The sequence below is a fragment of the Ambystoma mexicanum genome, chromosome 1q (assembly GCF_040938575.1).
Source record: "Ambystoma mexicanum isolate Mex_15411 chromosome 1q, UKY_AmexF1_1, whole genome shotgun sequence".
NCBI lineage: Eukaryota > Metazoa > Chordata > Amphibia > Caudata > Ambystomatidae > Ambystoma > Ambystoma mexicanum.
In genome coordinates this window covers 642,816,929-642,842,053 of record NC_090922.1, presented here as the reverse complement: position 1 = coordinate 642,842,053, position 25,125 = coordinate 642,816,929, and positions in this window count along the sequence as shown.

Genomic DNA, 25,125 nt, shown 5'->3' with positions numbered 1-25,125 from the left:
ACAACTTAAAAGTTCCTTCCCTAATGCATGACCTAGTTGCCCCAGTGTCAACAATAAAGGAAAAAGTTTTGTGACCTATCACCCCCCTCTGCAAGGTTCCTCCGCAGGGTTGGGTGTGAACGACAGGATGGGACACATGAAGTTCATCTGTGTGCTGTTCTATTGAGGGTATATGGATAACCCGTTCCCTCTAAAGGGGTTGTTCCCCACCAGTCGTCGAAGAGGTACTGGTGCTACTGTGTCCACCTGTGCCATGCGTTATCATCCTGTGTCTGTGCTAATTGCTGTGTGCTCCCCCTAATCTGTGGTACTTGTAAGTACTGTGGTATCGGTGCTGGCATCTGTGGTGCCTGCATCTGTACCAGTGGCTGTGCTTGTGCTTGTGGCATTTGTTGATATGTACCCTGCATCTGCCCTTGTGGCTGTTGATCCTGTACATAATAATCTTCTTGCCCCCCTTGAAATGGCTGCTGGCCCTGCTCTCCCCAATTCTGTTGCGCCCCTCTGAATCGACACATCCTTGAGATGTGCCCTAGCTGCCCGCAGGTCCAGCACTGTGGTGGCTCTCTCCTCTGTTCATGAAAACCTACCAAAAAATCTCCTGAGTTCTGCTGTATCTGTTGTCCATACCCCTGAAATCCCCCTTGGTTGTGATGCATCTGTGGCCTGAAGCCACATCCCCTTTGTAGGCATCCCCTTCCTCGAAACCCTTGTTGTGGGCTGCCCCACCCCATGTATCCTCCTCCCCCCCATGGGCAGTGCAAACTGTTGCAGCTGCTGATGCTGCTTCTGTGTCTGTGGGGCTGGTTATAACCGCCCCTTCCATTGCGTACTTCGCTAGCTTTCTTTGTACCAGTTTCGTCTCATCTGCCTTCCTGTCTTCCGCTTTTTGCTTAACCTTCTCCTGCCATAGTCTACAATGTTTGCACTATTTTGAGCTGTATTTCTGGCCATAATTTCACCTCCAATCCTACTAGTTTCTTAAAACTCTTCTCAACTGGCTCTAGTAGTCCCTGAGTTCCTGAATGTACTGCATAGGATCTTCATCTTCCTTCATCTTACGTGATGTAATCGCCACAATGTCCGACGTGTCTGGGTATTGTGTTTGTAATGCTTGCCACTTGCCACAAGACTCCACAGCAATGCTCATTCTCCTTGACTCTGTGCAATTCAACCCAGAACTTGACTGGCTAGTCACCATTGACATCGAATCTCTGTAACCAAGATTCCGCAACAAGAAACTCTCACCATGCTAAAAGATCTTCTGGACTCAGGCATTGACCTCCATGAGGTGCCTTCTACCTTCATATCCTCCTTGGCTGAAATAGCCCTCACGAAGAACTATTTCATGTTCAACGATCAATTTTACCAACAGATCTCTGGTACCGCCATGGGTGCCACCTTCGCACCGAGTCTGGCCAATCTCTATGTCAACTGTTTCGAGCTCCAGCATATATATCCTCCAACTAACTCTTTTCTTGATAAATTGCTCATCTGGCGCTGCTATATAGATGATATTTTCATCATCTTTAAAGAACTCTTGGCTTTTCACGAATGGCTCAATACACGCAATATCCATTTGCATTTCACCATGGAACAAGGCAGAAGAAAAACCCACTTTCTCGACTTAGACATTATGGCTTCACAAGGCGGGCTCATCTCCAAAGTTTACCGCAAGGACATGGATAGGAACTCGCTCCTTACATACTCGAGTTACCACCCCCAATCTCTCAGAGACAACTTACCGTTTGGCCAATTTTTGCGTTACCGACGTCTCTGCAGTAGGACGGAAGACTACACTGCTCAGTCCAAGATTCTCAAAAATCAACTCATTGAGGGGGTTATCCGCAGAGGATTGTCCAGAATACATACAGAAGGGCCAGATGCATCCCACGCGCGTGTACCCTTGAACAACATCAGAAGGACTCAGATGCCACAACCATCACGGCAGTACTGAGTTACTCCCCTCTACTTAACAAAATCAAAAAGGAAATTAAGTCTTTATGGCCCATCCTCAACACTGGCGCATCTAACATGCCCATGCTGCGTTTTGCACTAAAAAGAAGACGCAACCTGAGAGACGCCCTCGTCAACACGGTGCGTCCAGATACTGACACCGGCAAAAACACACAGGTCACCCTATGGAACCAGACCCATCCTATGGGTCATAGTCCCTGTGGCTTGTGTTCAATGTGTATTCAGACGGCTCGGAGCACCATGTTGGACATTGGCTGGACCACCCCTTGGGTTCAGAAATTCGGAGTAATATATATGATCACCTGTCCGTGCCACTTGCGATACATCGGGATGACTGCCCAAGAAGTAAAAAAAACGGATGATTGAACGTAGATCTTGCATCCGCACTAAGAAACTAACAGCACCTATGGTTCCCCATTTCCTGGCGGAAGGCCACACAGCAGAATCTTTCCAATGGACCATTTTGGAAAAAATCAAGCGCCCGAAGCGAGGAGGCAACTATCACGCTATACTCTTCGCTCAAGAACAGAAGTGGATTTTTCGCTTGAATACTTGCAAACAAGGGTTGAATGAAGCGATGCAGTGGCAAGAACTTGCTGTGCTACAGCATTGAACCCCGACATCCCACGAATCACTGCCTCCCGGCAGATGTATCTGTGCGATGCACGGGACAACACATGAAACACTTGATGCGCTTGCATCTTCTATATGTTTTTTGGTTCCATCTAAAAATGTTTCTCTTCTCCATTCATCTTCTTCATTTATTGTTATCTCCCTTTTTCACCCGTTTTATGTTTCACCATCATTCTTTTCTGTCCTTTGCCTCGTTTCATTCATTAGCCCCAACTGTGTATTCCATACACAACATTTTTTTGTTTATACAGTTTTTTCCTTATCCCCCCCTTTTTGTCTCCCCATCCCCCATCCACCCCTCCCCCGTCCCAAGTCCGCTCTGACCACGCTTCACACATATTGGCTACCCAACCAACACCATCACCTTCCTCCCCTTCCCCCTTCTGCCCCCCCTACACCTACAACACATTAATTCCGGCACCCTTCTCACTGTCCTCCACATTCCCTTGTGATCCCATACAAGGATTTGTCTCCTTCTTCTTCCCCCTCCTCCCCCCCTTTTCCCCCAGCTCGCGCCGACACGAGCTCAAGCTTCGACAGCACACACACCCACCGATGCGTGAGCCCTGATTGGTTCAGAGCGCGCCCACACAACCTCATGGGCCGCGCTACGTTTTGCTCTTTGCCAGCTGCTTCACTCGTCATGTGGCTACCCCCGATTAGCCCTAGCCCTGCCGCACACATACCCCTTGGAGTGTGTGTGCCTTGATTTGGCCTTACGCGGCGCCCACTTCCGCATGGGCCACGTTCTGATGGCCATATGCCAGCTGACACATCTGCTACGTGGCAACCGTTGATTGGCCCATGCGCCTATGACAGGGCATTGCCACGCCCCATGCCGCGTCACACGCGGCAGATAACAACCGCTGCAGCCGCTCATTATGCCTACAGCGTTGGGACTGAGCAGGCTGCAGCATTTTGTGCCCGCCCTGAACTCTGTCAGGTATGTGACCACCCTCCTTTTAGCGTCGCCGCTCATTCTCAGGCGCATCCAGCCCCTCACTGCTCTGCTCATGCTTTCCCCTACAGGCGCGCCCCTGGAGAGAGCCCATTTTTTGCTCCCAGCGGACCTCCTGGACAGCACAGCAACCGTTCCCAGGTAGGCTCCTTCAATTGGCCTTCCCCCAGCACATCCCATGGCTCCCTCTCCTCCCCCCCTCTGTTTCACGTGCACAGGTCTTTTGCCACGTTCCCCCCTTCCTTCTCTCCTCTCCCCCCCCCTGGGGTTTATTTGTCTACGCTTTAGCCACCATTGCAGTGGTTTTTTGCTCTCAATTGGCGAGCAACCCTTTTTTGTGATAGCATTTACTTGCCTTGTAACAGGTTTTCAAGCTGTGTTCTGGATGCACCATTGTTGCAACATTGCAGTTAGAGGTTCACTCATGTCCTCTCTGCAATGTGTTTCTTGTGTCTCCTATTCCAGGATCCCCATGCAGCCTGCCACCGCTGCCCTACTAAGAGGACAGATACTATTCAGTAGCACATGAAGATCGATCTTGTCCTGAAAAAGATGGGTGGTAATCACTAACAAACCATCGAAACCGGTCGACCTCACCTGTTGTGGCTCCACCACAACATTTTATGATACCCCCAAGACCAACAGGGGTTACTGCACGAAATTGAAAAAAACCCAGAAAGCATGGGTTTTTCCAGCACATCCCATAGCTAGTGGGACAATGCATTTTTAGTGAAAATTTGACATCACCCAATCCACTCTCCGAGCAACCACCCATTTGCAAGGAACTTTCGAGTCATCAGGGTGAATAAAAGTACATAATAATCCTGATGCCTCCATTTTTGCACTTGTCATCTCTAGTCGTCTAGATCTAAGATTACGAGAATTAATCCCCCTCTCGCACTCTTTTATATAATAGTGCTGGTTGCCCCACTCCCATCCTGTTCCCCCCCCGCCCCCTTCCATCTGTCAGGCTGTCGGTGACCAACAAAACAAACCAAGCCAGACTGCCCTCCAGTCAGGTAGCAGGTCCATCATCGCCTGTGGCTAGATATCCCACACGACACCTCCCTCTACCCCCAGGCTCCCCACCGGTGGGGTTGGGTGTCTCAACAGAGCACCAGATCAGCTTTCCACCCTGTGTCCAAGAGAACAGGACCACTGTTCAAGCATTTCCATTAGTTGTTCTGTCTTGCCCTTATTGGCAAGTTGACAAACCTTTTTCCCCAGAAAACCGTCCCCTGTGTACCAGTATCTCCCTACGGTCAGGGAAGGCAGTTGCCATTCCGGCTCTTCAAGCCTTAATTTATCCTGTTGTTATTTCCTGATTTTCGCACAACTGGATCCAGTTGTTGGGTTTGATTTATTCAAGTAGCAGAAAGGCAGGACCACCTCCAGCCTTTCGACATTTTTTGTTTACTTATTGCCTCTAGACAAAAAAAACCTTTTCCCTCCCACACCCCATCCACACCATGGCAGAAGGTCATTACCTAGCTTTTGCCGAAGAATTAGTTGACGACATCTTGGCCAATCCATCCCTGTTAGGGATCGACTTGGCACCAAACATCAACGGCAACACCGATGAACGGAACGAAATAGAAATCCTCAAAAAGAAGATCATCCGCTCCGAACTCCATGGAGCTCTCATGACAGAATACCTGAGGGCCCATGCCGCCCCAAATGGACTCATCATCCGTATAGAACCATGGATTTTCTTAGATAACCTTCAGTTCAGAAAAGATTGGTCCTTCATTGCGAACAAGTGTACTCGAGACTGGCTGATTCTAATCATCAATACAGCTAAATCAGTCACAGATAAATTAATAGCAGAACACAGGCTTAAAAGCATCACTCTCAAGACTAAAATTGCAATAGACATATATACAGCGAAACTAACTCTTCTGGAAACATCTTTGAAAGAATTTAAAGACACCAATCTAAATAGAAAAATTTTGAAGCTCAAAAAGGACTTGCAGAACTTTACACATGTAAAAGTCTACCCATATGTCGCCGACGAGTATTTCACTGATGAGGCACGACAATCAAGGAGAGATGCAGCACAATTGCGCTTTCAGAACTCCCAGAGAGGCCAAAACAGGTCATGGTCCAATTCCAGCTCTAACTCCGGCAACAGCTCTGGCAGCTATGGACGCCAAGGCCCAAGAGTCCACTACAACATCCCCGCACCACACAACACCCCTGCTGTACCTTTTTTAGGCCAGCGAGGCAGAGGGCAAGGCGGATCCAGATGGCGCGCACCGCCACAATCTATGGTTGTAACACGCAGCAGAGGACAGGCAACAATGCTTCCACCTCCCTTATTATGAACAAATCATCATATCAACTGACTCGACCAGAGGAAGAGATCCTAGAAAAGGGTCTCTCATTTATACCCACAGCCAGATACGATCCTTTCCAAACTCGGATTGAATGTAACCAACTCCTACGGAAAATACATCTGCAGCAATTTTTTGAAGACAAATCGAATCCACAAAAGGACGTTACTGGCCTTAGACCCACCTCTCAGTTCTGCGTACCCTCAAGTGCTTACACGGCCGAATCCATTACTTTTGAGCAAGCACTCATGAAGAAACTCTCAGAAATTGAAGCTGGCATTCCCTTCGTCCACAACAACTGCACTAAAATCCAACTTGGTGCTCTCTCTGCTCTTGCCAAAAATCAAGCTATAACCATCAAACCGGCAGACAAAGGAGGAGCTATAGTCATTCAGAATACTAACGACTATATCAATATGGTGGAAGCTCTGGTCTGCGATACCTCAAGTTACCAACTCCTCCGCAGCGATCCAACAGCCTCCCTGCAGGCTTTGATAGCACCCACCATTGAAGAAGCGGAAGCAGAAGGATATGTGAGCTCAAGGGAAGCAGCGTTTCTGATGCCATCGCATCCAAGGACTCCAGCCATGTACGCCCTTCCAAAAATACACAAAGCCACCCTGCCCACGCCGGGCCGTCCTATTGTCTCAGGGATCCAGTCGATCTTGGAACCTTTATCCCAATACGTAGATTTTTTCATTAAGGACGAAATTCCGAAAATGCAATCCTATGTAAAAGACTCCACAGCAATGCTCATTCTCCTTGAATCTGTGCAATTCAACCCAGAACTTGACTGGCTAGTCACCATTAACATCGAATCTCTGTACACCAAGATTCCGCAACAAGAAACTCTCACCATGCTAAAAGATCTTCTGGACTCAGGCATTGACCTCCATGAGGTGCCTTCTACCTTCATATCCTCCTTGGCTGAAATAGCCCTCACAAAGAACTATTTCATGTTCAACGATCAATTTTACCAACAGATCTCTGGTACCGCCATGGGCGCCACTTTCCCACCGAGTCTGGCCAATCTCTATGTCAACTCTTTCGAGCTCCAGCATATATATCCTCCAACTAACCCTTTTCGTGATAAATTGCTCATCTGGCGCCGCTATATAGATGATATTTTCATCATCTTTAGAGGCTCCAACGAAGAACTCTTGGCTTTTCACGAATGGCTCAATACACGCAATATCCATTTGCATTTCACCATGGAACAAGACAGAAGAAAAACCCACTTTCTCGACTTAGACATTATGGCTTTACAAGGCGGGCTCATCTCCAAAGTTTACCGCAAGGACACGGATAGGAACTCCCTCCTTACATACTCGAGTTACCACCCCCAATCTCTCAGAGACAACTTACTGTTTGGCCAATTTTTGCGTTACCGACGTCTCTGCAGTAGGACGGAAGACTAGACTGTTCAGTCCAAGACTCTCAAAAATCAAATCATTGAGCGGGGTTATCCGCAGAGGATTGTCCAGAATACATACAGAAGGTCCAGATGCATCCCATGCGCGTGTACCCTTGAACAACATCAGAAGGACTCTGATGCCACAACCATCACGGCAGTACTGAGTTACTCCCCTCTACTTAACAAAATCAAAAAGGAAATTAAGTCTTTATGGCTCATCCTCAACACTGGCGCATCTAACATGCCCATGCCGCGTTTTGCACTGAAAAGAAGACGCAACCTGAGAGACGCCCTCGTCAACATGGTGCGTCCAGATACTGACACCGCCAAAAACACACAGGTCACCCTATGGAACCAGACCCATCCTGTGGGTCATAGTCCCTGTGGCTTGTGTTCAATGTGTATTCAGACGGCTCGGAGCACCATGTTGGACATTGGCTGGACCACCCCTTGGGTTCAGAAATTCTTCACTAACTGTAATACCAAAGGAGTAATATATATGATCACCTGTCCGTGCCACTTGCGATACATTGGGATGACTGCCCGAGGAAGTAAAAAAACGGATGATTGAACATAGATCTTGCATCCGCACTAAGAAACTAACAGCACCTATGGTTCCCCATTTCCTGGCGGAAGGCCACACAGCAGAATCTTTCCAATGGACCATTTTGGAAAAAATCATGCGCCCGAAGCGAGGAGGCAACTATCAGGCTATACTCTTCACTCAAGAACAGAAGTGGATTTTTCGCTTGAATACCTGCAAACAAGGGTTGAATGAAGAGATGCAGTGGCAAGAACTTGCAGTGCTATAGCATTGAACCCCGACATCCCACGAATCACTGCCTCCCGGCAGATGTATCTGTGTGATGCACGGGACAACACATGAAACACTTGATGCGCTTGCATCTTCTATATGTTTTTTGGTTCCATCTAAAAATGTTTCTCTTCTCCATTCATCTTCTTCATTTATTGTTATCTTCCTTTTTCACCCGTTTTATGTTTCACCATCATTCTTTTCTGTCCTTTGCCTCGTTTCATTCATTAGGCCCAACTGTGTATTCCATACACAACATTTTTTTGTTTATACAGTTTTTTCCTTATCCCCCCTTCTTGTCTCCCCATCCGCCACCCACCCCTCCCGACGTCCCAAGTCTGCTCTGACCACGCTTCACTCATATTGGCTACCCAACCAACACCAACACCATCACCTTCCCCCCCATCTCCCCCTCTGCCCCCCCCTACACCTACAACACATTAATTCCGGCACCCTTCTCACTGTCCTCCACATTCCCTTGTGATCCCATACAAGGATTTGTCTCCTTCTTCTTCCCCCTCCTCCACCCCTTTTCCCCCAGCTCGCGCCGACACAAGCTCAAGCTTCGACAGCACACACACCCACCGATGCGTGAGCCCTGATTGGTTCAGCGCGCGTCCACACAACTTCATGGGCCGCGCTACGATTGGCTCTTTGCCAGCTGCTTCACTCGTCATGTGGCTACCCCTGATTAGCCCTAGCCCTGCAGCACACACACCCCTTGGAGTGTGTGCCTTGATTTGGCCTTACGCGGCGCCCACTTCCGCATGGGCCGTGTTCTGATTGGCCATATGCCAGCTGACACATCTGCTACGTGGCAACCGTTGATTGGCCCATGCGCCTATGACAGGGCGTTGCCACGCCCCATGCCGCGTCACACGCGGCAGATAACAACCGCTGCAGCCGCTCATTATGCCTACAGCGTTGGGACTGAGCAGGCTGCAGCATTTTGTGCCCGCCCTGAACTCTGTCAGGTATGTGACCACCCTCCTTTTAGCGTCGCCGCTCATTCTCAGGCGCATCCAGCCCCTCACTGCTCTGCTCATGCTTTCCCCTACAGGCGCGCCCCTGGAGAGAGCCCATTTTTTGCTCCCAGCGGACCTCCTGGACAGCACAGCAACCCTTCCCAGGTAGGCTCCTTCAATTGGCCTTCCCCCAGCACATCCCATGGCTCCCTCTCCTTCTCCCCTCCCCTCTCTTTCACGTGCACAGGTCTTTTGCCACGTTCCCCCCTTCCTTCTCACCTCTCCCCCCCCCCGGGGTTTATTTGTCTACGCTTTAGCCACCATTGCAGTGGTTTTTTGCTCTCAATTGGCGAGCAACCCTTTTTTGTGATAGCATTTACTTGCCTTGTAACAGGTTTTCAAGCTGTGTTCTGGATGCACCATTGTTGCAACATTGCAGTTAGAGGTTCACTCATGCCCTCTCTGCAATGTGTTTCTTGTGTCTCCTATTCCAGGATCCCCATGCAGCCTGCCACCGCTGCCCTACTAAGAGGACAGATACTATTCAGTAGCACATGAAGATCGATCTTGTCCTGAAGAAGATGGTCGGTAATCACTAACAAACCATCGAAACCGGTCGACCTCACCTGTTGTGGCTCCACCACAACATTTTATGATACCCCCAAGACCAACAGGGGTTACTGCACGAAATTGAAAAAAACCGAGAAAGCATGGGCTTTTCCAGCACATCCCATAACTAGTGAGACAATGCATTTTTAGTGAAAATTTGACATCACCCAATCCACTCTGCGGGCAACCACCCATTTGCAAGGAACTTTCGAGTCATCAGGGTGAATAAAATTACATAATAATCCCGATGCCTCCATTTTTGCACTTGTCATCTCTAGTCGTCTAGATCTAAGATTACGAGATTTAATCCCCCTCTCGCACTCTTTTATATAATAGTGCTGGTTGCCCCACTCCCATCCTGTTCCCCCCCCCGCCCCCTTCCATCTGTCAGGCTCTCGGTGACCAACAAAACAAACCAAGCCAGACTGCCCTCCAGTCAGGTAGCACGTCCATCATCGCCTGTGGCTAGATATCCCACACGACACCTCCCTCTACCCCCCGGCTCCCCACCGGTGGGGTTGGGTGTCTCAACAGAGCACCAGATCAGCTTTCCACCCTGTGTCCAAGAGAACAGGACCACTGTTCAAGCATTTCCATTAGTTGTTCTGTCTTGCCCTTATTGGCAAGTTGACAAACCTTTTTCCCCAGAAAACCGTCCCCTGTGTACCTGTAATGCTTGCCATACTGCTGCCTTGAAGTTTGCAAATGGTGTCCCGTCATGCGCTGTGTTCTGTGTCGTCAACCCTGGGAGCCCCGCCCTCTTCCATATGTCACCAGCCGCCTCTCCTAGTATCGATACTAACAGTCCCTTTATGTCACCCACTGCTAGCCTGTGGCTAGCTTTCATCTTCTCCATCTCATAAATGCCTTTCCCGGCTCCCGCGCCCAATGTTGGAAACCTACACTTCACATTCTCCTGGTCTGTGTGCTTCCATGGCACATACTGAGGTCTCACCCCTCCTCTCTCTAATAGAGGCATCTGTAAATATGCCGTCACCTCCTCAGGTATCCTTCTGGTCCATCTGATTTGTCGAGATCCTCAATGTCTGCGCATGCGTCTACTGGTTCTAATATAGGTACCCTCCTGTTATCATCATAAGCTCTAGACAATCGTCCTCTCGAGCAAGCTATTGCTGTCTAGCCCGTCCTTCGTCCTGGGGGATCCCTGAATCTATTAATGTATGTGCTGTGTGTGGTGCAAAGGTCGTTCGTCTGCTGTGCCTGCTCTTCTGAATCGGCCACTCCTTCTCCTTGTCTGTGGGTCCTAAATTCCCATGACAACCACTTGTCTGTCCCTGTGGACTTTGACCGGCCCTGTTCCCCCCCTCTCATCCCTGCTGTGTTTGCCGTCATTGTCGGATCCTGTTTCCATGTTGCTACAAAAATCATCGGCACAACTTAGTCTCGTTGATGTCAAGTCTGTGTTAGGTTTCATGCTAAAATCGATGTCCACTAAATCACCTGCTCCTCATACCTCTGTTGTGCTCCTGCCTCGTGAATTGTGCTATCTGTCTCAGCCCGTTTGTCCTCCTCGCGCCTATTCTTTTCCCTATCCAGCGCTGCCTGCGTCCTCACTGCCCTTATCGCTCGCTCATGCTCCTCCCTGCGCGCTCGTTCATGCCAGTCTGTCCAACTGTAACTTCCTCTTTTCCCTCTCTGCTAACTTACATTTTTCTTGCTCTGCTATCTCCCTCCGTCTCTCTGCCTTCACCAGTTTTCTCTTCCTTTTCTCCCTCATCTCTTTCCGCTCTCTTCCTTTCCTTGAGATCCCTCTCTTTTCTTTCTTCCCAATCCCTTTCCAATTGTTCCCTCTTTCCTCCCTTCTTTGTTCCCTGTCTTCCTGCTCCAATTTCTCCTCTCTCCTGCTCTCTGTCCTCACGCTTTAATCTCACCTCCCTGTCCTTCTCCCTTCTGTCCTCCTCTTCCATTAGTTTTGCTCAATCTGTTGTGTCGCTGTCCCTTTTCAGGCCTTCTATCACCTTGGTACCCCTTCAGACTCTCCATTTGTCTTCCCTTGAAGTTTCAAAAGTATCTGCGCTTCTATCCATTTGTTCGTGCTTATGCCCTTGAACTCCTCATTCATGCATGGCTGCGCCTCACTGCTTGCCCCTGCATCACTACTTATTTATATCATTTGTTACATGCTCAAACCCGGAGGTATCACGGCGTGGGCTTCATACAACGTGCTTGTCCGATTACAGAAGTAGTTACAATACAGGCAGGGTTAGAAGCAGAGATGGTTACAATACAGGCACTGCATTTCGGGTACACAATGATTACAGAACAGGCAAAGCATTTCATAAATACAATGGACGCAGTGTGCTCATAATGACATAGTGGACGAACTGCTGGTTAGAATTTATTGAAGAGCCATGTTTTAATAAGGCTCTTAAAGCGCTAGTGGGAGGACTCATTTCTAATTTAGATGGTAAGATAGTTCCAGATCTTAGGTGCTGCTACTGGGAAGCTGGCACCCCCTGCTCTAGAGCTCTTGAACCTTGGGAAAAATAAGTGAGTGCTCGAGCCGGATCTTAGGGCTCTAGTGGACCTTTCCTGGGTGATAGAGTTGTTGAGGTATGAGGGGGCATCATTGGTGATGCATTTATGGGCGATGCTAAGCATTTTAAATACGATTCTGGCTGGGATGGGTAGCCAGTGTACTTCCCCCCCCCCTAATGTGAGAGATATGGTTGTTTCTTTTTGAGCCGAAGGCTGCACGTAAGGCTTTGTTTTGTAGCAGCTGTGTTTTGGCCAGATTTGTGCTTGTGGTTCCTAGCAGGAGTATATTGCAACAGTCCCATTTCGATAATATGAGGGCTGAAGCTAAGGTGAGACATTGGTGGATATTGGCGGCTGAGTGCAATGAGTTTGGCCGTGTAGGCAGTAGAGGATGAGAGGGCACTGATGTGTTTGGTCATACTAAGGTTAGAATCTACATAAACACCCAATGTTTTGAGCTGTTTGAGTACTGGGATGGCAGTTCTGTCAATAGTAATGGCTGAGTAATCGGCGTGGAGAGTTTTTAGTCGGGTAGGGGGACCTACGATGAGGATCTCAGTTTTTTCGTTGTTAAAACACAGACTAGATGGCTGCCCTGCGCCCTTCTATTTATCCTCCATAGTATATAGTAGTGGCTTGTACGTCGGATTTGAATACCCCTCTGCCGCCCTTAGTTCCCTCATTGGATACATTCCCTGTTTATCGTCTGTATCATCCGATATTACACTGGGAGCGGCAGTGGGAGGGGCAGAGGGATGGGTCCCTTGATCCTTCACCCCCTGTTGGCTTAGTATCCACTGATGCCTCGCGGCATCCTTCTCTTCCTCCTGAAACATGCACCACAACTCAAATATGGTCATGCGTTTGGTCATTTTCTTACCCTTGTAAGCATCCTGTATGTGTGTCAATAGCGATTACTGCACTTCTTTGGAGAAACTCACTCAAGGTGGCCATGGTTTGGTTGATTTAGCTTCTGTACTTTAAGACCATTCTCTGCAATATTTGCACATCTTTTCCTTATACAGCGGAAGTGCCTTACACAAGTGCTGACGGGGAGTAGTCACCCCGCTGTTACCTGGATGCATATCAATACCTTTTACCTGATCTCAAGTCGAGGGTTTCGATAATCCGTTATTCAGGCACAAACAGTCACAATGCAATAATAGTACTTTCCAGTCTCTACAAGCCTCTCTGGCTCTACAACTTATCAGGCGTGCTCCGCGCATCGCCCCTCCTTCACAATCGCTGCCTCCTCAGACACACGACGACAATCCTGCGCATACACCTTCCGCGCACCGCCACTCATTCACCTTGTCTGGCAATCCCAAGTTTCCAATGCTAGCTCCTCACCGTCTCAAACTCTGTGTCCTATATGCAACCCTAAGGGTGATGTCACCAAGCTAACAAAACAACATAAGTAGCAGTAGTAGTAAATGTTTATTCGAATAAAAATATCCATCAAACACATACAGAACATATCAGAAATAAAACCAGAATCCATTGGTACATAAGTGAATCAATCGCCAAAACATTTTAAAACTGTTCCAAAAATGACAATAAAATCACACATTTAACAAGATCTTAAAATGCAACATCTTGACCTTGTAAAAACCCCATTCTTTGATACATAGCAGCCGAAGATAAGACAACAAAGCCCATGCCGTCAATTCAGTTCCCGCCGTTAATAAAAAGATCATGGCCGGCCTGTACTGACGCAGGTCTGTACGTTTTAAAACTTGCAGGATAGTCCGATTTCTTATTTTCCCATAACCTGGACAGAACACTATAAAATGGCTCTGATTTTCCTTTGGGGCGCCACACGCAAGGCAACTTGGATCATCTGGATAGCCCACCCATTTCAGTGTTTCCCCTCAGCCGTAGGCAATCGAATTGAGCCAGCTTTGGTGTTTTTTCCTGGCCCAGACAAGATACGGCTGTAAAGTTGGTGTCTCGCTTATAGGCTGGTGAAAAACTGTCTGCATGTGCCACCCGTGCTACATTCATACGTTTAGCTACAATTTCCCTGGACACAACTTCCTTGGATGATCTTACTTCCTATGGCAGTAGCACTTCTGTGGGAGGTGACACAACCGCCATATTAGACTGACGCATAAGCTCCTTTACAGATCTCTGCCAAGGTATTTTAATCCACAAGTCCCTATTCAACGTAACTTTTCTAATAAAATGACATAACGTGGCATTTTTATTTCCCCATATTCTTAGCCATAAAATACTTGGGGCAGCTGCCCAATCATCCTCCCAAAAGGCCATCCCCAGTTCTCTGTGAACTGAGGTGCAAGAAGAAGAACCAGGGAGTCCCAGCAGTTTTTAAACAGATTGATTTTCCCTGGCCTGTATGTCTCCAGGCTTGCAGTACCCCCCCCCCCCCATAAGGCTGCTCCATATTGCGTGGCTGCCTTTACTTGCATGGTATACACCTTCAAGGCTGATTGCATTTGCTGGCCTCTACATTTTGTAGAAAAACGGGTTAGGCCCCCCCACAAGTACTGGCACACTTTCAGAGACTGTTCTTTTACATGTGCCATGCCCGTTAAAGTCTCTGAAAATTTGACCCCTAAATAATCATACTCAGCCACCCTAGGGATGACTTACACTTAATGAGCTTCCTACCTCCACTACAGAACATCACTGCTGATTTGACAGAGTTGATTTTAAGGCCCAGGCCATTGATGAAGGAGGCGTAAGCATCAACCAAAGCCTGTAAAGCTCTGGGGGTTCTGGCCATAAGCACTGTCTTGCTGACGTACACTAGGACTGGGAATGACCTACCCCCCAATTTCAAGAAGCTCACACCAGTCTTCAGCAAAGCCTGCGACAACCCATTGATATACAAAGTAAAAAGTATAGGGGCCACAACACACCCCAGGCGAACGCCCAACTCAATGTCGGACCACTCTTTGCGCCTGCCCCCAGGTCAAAACGGACATTGGCTCTGTTGTCCGAGTGGATCTCCTGCAACACTCCCAGAATATCCCCAGGGCAACCCATGGACTCAAGCACGGACCACAGCGTTCAAATGTCAACTTTGTCGAAGGCCGTGCTCAAGTCCATAAACGCAAGTTAAACTACCTCGCCCTTACAAAATACAAAGTTCGATACCAAAAGGTACAAATACAGTACAAATACAGTACCTGCTCCATTTTGCCCAAACCAGGGCGGATACCAAATTGAACATCCGTCAAAATCTCAGCCTCTGTGAGCCAACTCTCTATATTGCCCAACAGTACCCGGCCAAAAATCTTGAATGCGGTATCCGAAAGAGAGATGGGGCGATAGGAAGAGGGCTTGGTTAGGTCTCCCTTTCTGAACATGGGGAAGATGGTCGCCCTCTTCCAGGATATTAGGTAGTGCCCTGAACTCATACAGGCGTTAAAAGCAAAGGTCAACACCGGGGCCCATAAATCAATTTGGTTCATAAAAAGATCTGCTGGTATGGCATCTGGGTCATGCGCTCGATTTCGTGATTGGGCCCCTATTGCTTTTACCACCTCCTCCAGCGAGAAGCTAAAAAATACACCCCCAGGCAGCTTTTCCTTTCTAGCACGACCATCATCAACTAAAGTACCAAGATAGGGGACCCAGTCCGCCAACCCCCACATGGGTTCCCTGTGTGCCCCATCTTCCCTTGTCTGAGGACTCACTCATTAGAAATTCCCAAAAGCCCTTTGCATCGTTCAACCTGATTGCCTCCAAAAACTCTTCCCAAGCCGTAACTTCCAGCACCAGTTTCCTTTCCTCAATCGCCATACGGTAGTCAGTATGGGCTTGAGCAATGCTCCGTCTGTCCATCGCAGAGCGTTTTAGAGCATCTAAAAGTGCGGATTTCTGCTGACCTGCAGGTCTGGTTGAACCAGCGCCGCTTCCCACTACTCCCTGATAGTTTTGGAACCATCGTAAAACCCCCAAGAGGGTCTCCAGGATAGCCATAAAAAGGCACACCACTTCCATTGGACTAGTTGAGTTATCCATTATTCCTATTAGAGCACTTTGTTGGGCGTCCAATATTTCCAAATACAAGCCAGAACCTAGGACTTTCCCCCATTTAATCCTTTTGGGAGACACAGTGTCACTATCCACTTGGCACAATGAGCTAGACGCTGGCTCCACCCACTCGAAGCTCACAATAAGTTTCCATAGGTCCAGAGATAAACAAAAATAATCAATAATAGATAGAGGAGCCCAAGTGGTTATTAAATGTACATTTCCCAGGGATATACGGATTGATGCAGACCCCATTCAATGAGCAAGGCACTCAATTGGAGGCCCCTGGTACAAACCCTGTTCTCCTCTATTTGAGGTTCCAAAACCTTAAACATTTGGTCATCCATGGGTCCGTAGAGATCTTTTGGCAGGCCACCACCCATTTTAACATTAAAATCCCCCCTGATCAGTCGGTCCAGGGTACTGCATTTGCCATACAATTGTCTACAAATTCCTTTAATTTCGGCCAATTCTCCACCTCAGCCTTGTTAGGGCTATTGTAGAAATTTAGAACATTGAACCCATCGATACCAGAGGTTTTGAACCTTAAGAGTTGTAAAATGTCCAACTTTGTCTCAACCACCTCCACCCTACATGGTAGTGAGGCCTTGACCATCACAACCAGTCCTCCAAAGCTCTGCCCTCTCCTGTTCTTTTTAGCAAGGATCCCATGGGAGACGTAACCATCCAGAAGAGGTATGCCCAGGTGCCAGGTTTCCTGCAGTAGGATGATCTCATGGCGCTGCACAAATTCCATGTTCTCATCCAGCTGCAATTTACCCCTGGAGCCTGCGATATTCCAGGAGACAATTTTGACTTTTGGGGCCAGCACAGTTGATGCGGTCCCCCTGCCAGATGGGCTCACGAGGCTCCACTTGGAGGCAAACATTGGGCAACTTCCTGTCAATCCTTTTCGTCCAACGACGACAGTGGCTCAGATCTGTTCGGAGACACTAAGCTCCTAATGGGTTCGGTCCACCCCAATCGTTCACAACCATTCCCCCTCACAGTTGCCCATGCAGACACACATGCCTCGTTGGGAACGGCAGAGGCAGCTCCACCTTCCCAACTCGGGTCCCCACATGTGTACCTTTCCCTGCAACCCTCTGATGGGGCTACCACCAGCCTCCCTTATGGGTAGAAAAAATCCAAACCTACCAACCTGCTATCAAGTTTCGAGCCATTGGCCCTCAAACCCCTGGTTAGATTCGAGGTCACCATAAGTCTTGTTAAAATGGGCTTAGAGAATGATACCACAATGCAATCACCTTCAACAGACTTCCGAGTGGGGCCCACCCATCCCACTCTTCTGGCCATTAACACTGATTTAGGATCTATGCTTGGACCTATCAAGTTGGAATGTATCCAGTGTGTGGCCTTATTCATCAGGGATGAGGTTCTTTCAAAGGCTCCCCGAGGTAAGCCCTGGACTCCTACTAGGGGGGCTGCCACTGGGAGGAGACTTAATACTACGCTCATCCCGTTAACCTGACCAATTTCCGTTATCTTGGAATATGCACACAGAGGGGGGTTTTATCCCATCCGGTGGCCGTGTCCAGTGTAGCTCGTCGGCGGGCCAGCCGATATTGGCAGGGTGGAAGTGCCACCTGCGACTACACCTTCTATTACTCCCTGCCCCACCTGGCTCATTTCCCCTATAGGTGTTTGCACCATACTGGACCTTCCGCCTTCACAATTCTGATTGATGGCATCCACTTTCATTTTCAGATCTCTAATAGAGTAATCTATAATCGCCAGAGTGTTCATAACCCCATTTTTGAATGTTTGAAGCAGGGCGTATGTGGCCTCTATTTTTGCCAATTATTGTACATCCAGTAAGGAACCCCCAATCGAAATCCCTGATTTCAGGGGCTAGGAGTTGGAATAACGGTTTCAGTTTTTTGTCTAGTAAGGCCTCCAACCATGTCTTATCATCATCCTTTGTAGTTGAGGCTATCGAATCGTCCATCAATAATGAGTTAACACCCTGGTCGTCCATGGCCTCCCCCATACCCTCTGAAGGGGAAAGTGTGGTTACATTCTCCCCTACGTTACCTACTAGTCCAGTACCCTGACTGGGTAGGGGATCCCAGAGACCCCTGCCCCTTGGGCCCCCAGAATCTCTGCACCCCCACGTGACAGTCTTCTGAATACTCATATTACATTGTGCACTAGGTACCAAAGGCCCCTCTCCCATTCCCCCATGCTCTAATGCGTTGATAGCCCCTACTGAGGAGGCAGCTTCCCATATTGCTTTTTCAGTTACTTGTATCCTGTCTTCCAGATTCCCAGCCATTGTTTTTAGATATGAATCCAGTGAGAGTTGTCTCACGGGACGCCTAGGTTTGGGGGCCCTGGCAAAAGGTTTACTATTACTATTGACCATGTTTGCTTTGGTTTTCTAGCACTGGTAGACGTGGGGCCCTCCTCTCAAGTTTTACCATTCTTGGTCTCTGCCAGAGGAGTGGTCTTACAAAAGCAAAAAAAACCTGTAAAAGCTTACACATACCACTGAGTAGGGTGCCCAGGGAGCAAAAGCAAAGCAGAAATAGTCCAAACTAGAATGGGGAGGTGGGCCGGTTGGTAATTGGAAGTTGGTGTCAAAGAAAGTCACTAAGTGCTTTAGAACCTGTACAACCTATACACCTATAAATCCTATGTTAGATTTTAATCACCGAGAGCCAAGGACCAACACGTTGCATGAAAAAGCCTAAAGTTTGATGTCAAAAGAACGAAAGAAGGAAAAAAGAAGGGGTTTTTAATATGATAAAACACAGTCCATATGAAAAAGATCATAGGGTATAAAAAGCTGCACGATTTAAATATCCCTCTAAAAATCATTACAACATTAAAATTCCAAGCACCAAGATTAAGGTGTGCAAGTGTGCAATTATTATGCAGAATGCATATTGGTTAATGAAGAGTCAACAAAAATGCATAAAGTGCCAAGTGCAAGGTAGAGAGAATGGCAGAGCTTCTGGTCTTGAACACTGCCTTAAACTCAAAAGATAACGTTTTTCTGAAAATGGGGGAGAGGAAGCCCTCACAACCCCTTAAACAAATAAGTCTATAGCAAATTGGAAACAAGGTCCAAGTCCAAAAAGGGCCAGAGGGTCCTAAAGATTAAATATAATGCTATGTCGTGTCCAATCCAATAGCTAGGATGCCAATCCAATAGCTATGACGCCAAGCAAGAATACCAAGACACCACAAGTGCAAGCACAGAAACAGTCCCAATCCTGTGACCTTGCTCACTCTAAGGAATGGCTTTTTCTGCAGCCTCTGAATCCCTATAACTGTGAAGCTGTGAAACCGTGTAATATCAAGCCGAGGTGTGGGGAACGTCCGGCAGCTTTAGGAGCTGCCAGAGTCCGACACTCCCCATGAGCCCCCCGAGCCTTTCACTCGTGGCCTGTGGCTTTATGGTACTGTTGATAATAATATTTTAGGTTGGTAATTACTGTGCAGCCGTGTATATCCGTATGGGTCTGTAAACAAGAAGGGTAGGGGAGGTAGAGGAGCAAATGGCTGGGTCCAAACACACAGGGAGTTGTGAAGGACTTACAGGCACAATCGTCGACTACTGGGGCTCCTGTAGAAGAATAATGACTGCAGGTCCACGGACTGGAGGAGGGAAGCACCCACGCTCCTCCGCTCGTACCGCAAGGACCATAAGGTCTCAGCGGACTCTGCTCACACACCAGGGTCCTTTTAACTAAGATTTCTCCTACTGACAGCCACTAGAAGCAGACCTCGCTGCAGCAGAGTAACACAGACCACAAGGGCTCAAAGGACTCCCAAGCTATCAAAGAACATAGATAAATCAAATATCGTGCACACAGTGTAATAGCCTGTTACTCCCAAACCCACACTCTCCAGGCAGAGTATACCAATATTCTCTTGTGATCGAACTGCACTCTTTGCGTTGCCTAACATGTGAAACGTCTCACTCCAGGAGACTTAAACCTATTGGACTACTGGATTGGGTACTGAGTAATAGTTCATCTATAGTGGACACTATACATGTTAATCTACTGGCTCTCGCATGTCAGGTGGCTGGCCTGGTCCATCCCCAAATCACTATCTATACAAAGTGGCAGTGTGAGGGTCTTACCATTGGTTCTTGTCCATTGCTACCCACCCCTATGAGCCCGAACTGTGATTGGCTAGAGCTGACCTTCCCAAACCTGGGATCCGCAAAGGTTCTCAGCTCTTAGTGTACCTTCTCAAAGTGATAAGAATGACTATGGGTCTGCATTGTAACTTGTGTGTACCACCTTAGACTATGAGAGTGCTCGTTCATCTCGTGCAACACTTGTCTCACATTGTAACATCTTTGTTGCAAGTTTCTGTCTGGCAGCGTGAGATCGGCTCCCTTTCCCAGCCCATTGTCTGAGTCGGCCGGGTCCTGTGTTCGGAGTCCATGATTTGGAGCTCTATAGTTCTGAATTATGAAGAATTATTCGCATTTAATGCAGCTGGAGTTACTGTTGTTCAGGGAACGGAATGTCATCAATATCTGGTTTCCTTGGCAGCGGGTCCTGTCTAACACGTTTGCTCTTGTCCAGCCTGAATTCAACTCAGCTCAGGTCTTGCTGAGAGGCTTGTGGCCTGCTGTAATTTCCCTAAGCCATAATGCGGTTCCTAAAATGTTAGTGCTACGCTATATTCTCCATAGGTTAGTCACACTTGGCTCTGTCAGGTCCCATATGTGCTCCTGCAGCTCCATAAGTTATTTGCATATAAGCATCTGCAAGCTTTACTCAGGATATCTTGCTTCTTGCGGTTTCTGCGTTGCTACGTTTAGATAGTGGCAAAATAATAAAAGCAATGACAGTATGTGTATATATATATATATATATATCTCCTCTAACTATAGAACTGTATGCTCGTGTTCTTCATGTATTCGAGTGCGTGGTTGTATCCCAATGTGCGGATGGCATGTGTGCCTCATGTCTAACGCTGCCAAGTCGTGGTGTCTATATCGACATCAGCAACATGGCATCTTGGTGCTTTAATCAATACTGTGAATTGAGGTCTCTTTGGTTGCAGCCTGGGGCTTCTAGTCTACTCTGGGTTATAGACTTGTACCGCTCCTGGCCTATAGGGATGGCTGAGGGGGTACCTCTCGACATACTTGTCTATCATTGGAGCACTAGCAATTGGTCCAAGATAGTATGGGCATCTCGGTATCTCCTAGCCTTCTGCTGTGTCATGTATCTTATTGGAGTGGCCAGGGGGGTCAACTTCCCCATTCCTCTTTACTTGCACCCATGGCCACCAGTGTTCCTTATTGTCCCCCTTTTGTCTCTGCACAAGTGACTTTGTTACACAGGGCTACCATTATAGCAGCAGGGCTGATAAGAATCTGGAGAAGTTTGAAGCCTCAACTGTGAAGTTATTTTTACCCACCAGTCAATGGTGGCCCTTCTGGGTTTGAGCCAGCTACAGGCTCTCATCATGTTCTCTGGGCTACAAACGCCTACCTATCATCACGTGGTAGGTTCACAAACACTTTTCCTTTCAGCTCTGGAGGCCTTTGCAGGTACAACCAGGATCTTTGGTATAGCCCCCAAAGCAGGCCACTATCTACATTCACCAGCTTGTGAGTCACAGCTCCTAGCAGATTCCGTACTCTACTTGTTCCTCCAATTGTCTCAACAAAGCATTCTGATTAGTGGGTCTTGTGGGGTGCAATAGCCCCGGATGCATGAATAAAGAGGCCAGAGTCAGTTATGAGGGCTCATCAGAATGAAAGGCCTGCACAGAAATGATGTTGAACATAAGGCCTAATGAAAATGAGCACGGTGCATGTCATAAAGGAATAAAAATACACGAGGACATGATGTGTTATCACATCTATGGAGAGCTGCACTGATATTTCCAGAAACAGCAGTTCACGGAATCTTAAACAAAAATGGCAGAATTGTGTTTCAAGCCGCCGCAGTGAAACAAAGCATTTTATTGTGAAATAAACAAATGCATGTCATTTCGTTTTCCCTCATCTCGACTAAAAATATGCTCAGAAAAATGTTCGCCAGACTTGCAAGCTGGGGAATGGTGTTCTCATGTACATGTACCAGTCAGAAATCATACATCATGCATACATTGTAAATTGTGTGCCTTATATGTCATTTAAAATGCATTTATGTATGAATTTACAGGCTGTTTGTTGAAAGGCCATGAGCTGCTGCTGATTTCTTCATAGGTGGAACTAAACTCCCAGACCTCCCTGTTGTCATGTCAATAATTAATTTTGAGATCTGAAATGCGGGAAGATCAGATAAGGACAGATCTGTTCTGCCTCACTTGTGACCTCGAGGTCACAAGCCTCATAAAAAGTGCAAGGGCTTGGCTATTAGACCTTGAAGAAGTGAGCTAAGATAAACACAGATCCCTTTCTTGACGTCATATGCTTGAACAGGGAAACTGAAACTTTAAAGAAAGGTGGGGTCCAGAGTGATCGAGAAGTGAAACTGTTCATTGCTTTTCAATGGGAGACTCAAATTTTAATCGCATAAAATGGACGGTGTACATCACAGGACAGTCTTTCTAGGATGTTTCTAAAGGGGAAAGTTAACCCCTTCTACCCATGCTAAAATGATTTTGGTGAGATAAATACAACTGAAGTTATTGACGAAAATGTGATTTGGGCCTTCCCGTGATGACCAGAGATGTAAAAAATTGCTAAAAGCATGCCAATTATGATTCATATGACACCCATACAGTGGCATATTTTTAACTGATACGATTCCTGAGTAAAGGAAGAAAAACTGTAGCTCTGCACAGGAATGACGTAAAGACACCCGACTAGTCTCATGTGATTCGCTTTAAAATGTAGTTTTCAAAAAATGTAATCATACATGTTAAGACGTGAAAATCAAGGGCACTTGCCATGTGGCGAGATTTAAAAGTCAAAACATGACCGAGCCCACCTGTCAAAGTGAGATGATGAAGCTCTCTCCTCTCCTAGCTGTCCCAAAGCACTCCACCATACCCTTGTCCAATCAGCACATAGGTGGGAGTGAGGTAGTGGAGGCTAGCCAATCCTTTTTGTGAGAATTATGAGAGGTTTGTGATGTCATTTGCCCTATAACTAAGGCAGCTTGCCTCAGAGCTGGACCTCTCCCACTAATTCCATGAGGTGACCTTGCTACTGAAACTTGGCACGAACATCCCGGTAAGTAGAACTAAACCCCCAAAAAGCCATATTGCGGGTAGGCCTCATATATTTTTCAGCATTGTTTTAGATATTTCCCCATTGAAAAATCCCATTTGTCTGTGTAGATCCTTAGTATATTTATCAAAGTAAATCAATTAATTCCCCCCATTTAATTCACGGGATCTGTATTGTTGGTCTTCGAAACCAACAATTTTTTCCCAGTGTGTTGTTAGCCGGTATAGTTATAAAGATTTGCCAAAAGAATTAATCGAAAAAAGCCCTGCTTCCACATGTGCGTGCAGGGTTCAAAAAATGAAAAATTCCCCATTGATACCCTTCATGTTAAACCTGAAGTGAGCAGCCCAGTAGTGCCTGGGCCTATACAAGATACAAAACGAAACTGTCCCTGGTTCCCATGGCGATGTGCAAACAAAATCGTCCCTGTGTTCCCACTGTGCTGTGCAAAAAACTAAATTGTCCCTGTGTTCCCATTGTAGTCTGAAAAATGAATTTCCATTTGCATTTTCTTCCTCAGATTGCATCTGTGATTTCAACACCAAACCGATTTTTCCCTTGTGTGCTGAATAATATCCTAAAGCCCTGCCTGTCACTTTTTGGTGTAGAAAAATGAATTCCCCATTTCTTTCTATTCTTTCCCATATCCGTTGTGCTAAATCATTCAAAACCAATTTTACCATTGTGCTCTGCAAAAAGGAATGTTCCCATTACTTTTCTGTCCCCTATATTGTTTTTGTGAGCCCTACCCAAAAAACGATTTTTCCATTCTATTCCCTCTCCCTGCCACTGCTTTCCATTCAAAAGAGTCAAGCCTAGTGGATGTTTGGAGGGTGAGAGTTGCTGGGCGAAAAAGCGTGACCTTGTTTGAATTCATTTTCATGGTGTGCCTTGAACTGTTCTTTGTATTGGTGGGTGATGTAAAATGAAACTATTGTAAATGCATATTCTAGTGTCACCTCTGTGTTATTACTTTACAAAGGGTTATTTTGTTTTTGTGTTGCCACGGCTTTGGTGGCGGATGTAATCTGTTTGTCCTGATTTGACTTAAATTAATAAATTAATAAACATCTTATTAATACACACCAGCCTGGTCCCTAGTCGATTGTGGCACCGGATATTTGTTGGGGTTGTGTGCGAGACGGGTTGGAGGCCTTTTCAAAAAGAACCTAATATCAACCAAAGTGTTTTTATTGTGTGCCACATTCATTGTGGGGCAGGAGCTCCCTGCGTGTGACCGTATAATAAACTGCGACAAAACTCGGGGCTTGTGCCGTGATTGGTAGAGAGTTTTCACTGGTGACAGTGCAGAAGAACACACTATTCATTGAAGGTATTGTTACATTTAGTGGATAGAAAGTTGTGTTGCATTGTGAAGGCGCCATCCAAACCTGTACCCTGGGTCTCAGGGTGGTGTGCATAGTTAAACTGAATCATTGAGTTGCCCCTGAGAACACAAACTAAGCAGGAACAGGGTTGAGATTTTGCCCTTGCATAGAGAGCAGAGTAGGTGCAGAACACATTTCATAATGAGCACCGTAGAAATCAATCTAGCCAGAAAGCACTTTCTATCCAAATTGTTTATTAAAGGTGAATGCGTAGAACAGGAGCATGAAGTGTGGCAATATAGAATTATGCAGGAGGTTACGTTAAATGTAGATATGTGGCAGGATAATGTCCCTGACAGACTTTTATATGACACAGGCCACCAGAGATGAGCACATTAAAATGGCTCACCTCACAG